At 37.1% G+C, this 1828-nt stretch overlaps 1 protein-coding gene across 1 annotated transcript in view; it reads right to left on the reverse strand.

Moving 5' to 3' along the window:
* Window positions 1–1828, reverse strand: part of Erc1 (ELKS/RAB6-interacting/CAST family member 1) — a 561464-nt gene that overhangs the window by 333198 nt on the left and 226438 nt on the right. The gene's annotated exons all lie outside the window — the stretch shown is intronic.

Here is a 1828-nt window from a genome sequence, read left to right on the forward strand (position 1 = left end):
CATTTAGAAATGCTCAGCCTAGGAACGGGCAGACAGCTCAGTGGAATAAGCACTTGCCTGGCAAGCACAAGGTCCTGAGTTCAATCTCCTGTACCACACACACACACACACACATACACACACACACAAAACCCTCAACCTAAAGGAAACAAAGAGAGGCAAGAAATAAGCCAAATATTACAAAGCCTTGATTTCCAGAAATATGCTTGAATTTTATCCTGTTTGCAAAGTGAAGATGATCAGAGATGATCTTTAAGTAGGAGAAAGTAATAGTCATATTTGTTATTTTAGAAAGGTTGTACTGGGTGGGTCATTGTAGATATAAAGATAACAAAAATAATCAGTCTTTTGTAGAAATTACACCCTACTAGAAAAGACAGTAGCATAATAAGAAATATAAGTAAATTAAAGGAAGTGATGGAACAGAAGCATAGAGTGCTTCTTGACGACAGTCAAAAATACCAGCTTAATATGCTTATAAACTGACTCTACATCTTATAGCAAGCCTGTCTTATTTATTCTTTTACTTATTTCTGTGACCAAGAAGACTGGGCTTTAGGCTGGTGAGATAGCTCGGCTGTCTAAGCACCTGCCTGGCAAGCTCAAGGACCTGGGGTTAATTCCTGGTACCACATACCATGCCAGCCACTGAAACCTGGCATGGTGGCGCAGGTCTATAATTCCAATACTAGGAAGGCTGAGATAGGAGAATCACTATGAGTCTGAGCTGCATAGCAAGACATTGTACCAAATAAGAAAATAAGAATGTAAATAAATAATAAATAATTTTTTAAATATAAAAAAGATTGGGTTTTGATGATACCTCAGATCAAAAGAAGCAATCTCAAGGCATCAAAAACTAAAGTCGGAACAGAAGGTAAAATCTGAAACCCCCACTGAGCAACTGCTCTGCTCCTTGCTGATCTTCAAGCATCTCAGTACTTTAACATTCCCTCCCAGTACCCACTCTCAAACTCTTTGGTCTCAGAGCTCCTTAACACTTGTCAAAATTACCAAAGTCCTCAAACAGTATTTGTTCACGTGAAAATACCTTTTTAAAAAAATATATTAGGGGCTAGGGAGATAGCTCAGTGTTCTAAGGACCTGCCTGGCAAGCACAAGGGCCCAGGTTCAATCTGTGGTACTGCATGCTGTACCAGTCACTGAGACCAGGCATGGTGGTGCACACCTGTAATACCAGCATTAGGGAAGCTGAGACAGGAGGATCACTACAAGTCCAAGTTGAGTAGCAAGACCCTGTACCAAACAAATAAATAAAAGATTTTTTAAAAGTTTTCAAATTGCTATATTTAAAATTAGAATTAGTTTCTTAAATAGTTATTAATTTAAAATATGTAAGTCCAGAGCTGGGCATGTGGATGGCACACCATGTAATCCCAGCACTTGGAAGGCTGAGGAAGGAAGATTACTGTGAGTTTAGGCCAGCCTGGGCTATATAGTGATTTCAAAGGCAGCCTGAGTTAAACAGTAGTACCCTATCTCAAAAAGCAAACGATCAACAACAACTAAAAAGTCTATCATATAAGTATAAATACTGTTTTAGGTGAAAAATTATAATTTCCCCAAAATACAGGAAAAAGAACATACCTACTTTAAATTTCTAAAAATAAATAAAATTTCTGAAAATCTGTGTGCTTAAAAATACGTATGTTTAGGGGTAGAGAAACAACGATTACAAAGAAGTATAAGAAAGTAACAAATGTCTACCACCTTGACTATGGTGTTAGTTTCATAGTACAAACACCAAATTTATGAAACTGTCCACTTTAAATGTGCAATTTACTTTATATCAATAAAATTTGAACTG

Source organism: Octodon degus, unplaced genomic scaffold (assembly GCF_000260255.1).
Source record: "Octodon degus isolate 3935 unplaced genomic scaffold, OctDeg1.0 scaffold00104, whole genome shotgun sequence".
In the NCBI taxonomy this organism is placed as follows: domain Eukaryota; kingdom Metazoa; phylum Chordata; class Mammalia; order Rodentia; family Octodontidae; genus Octodon; species Octodon degus.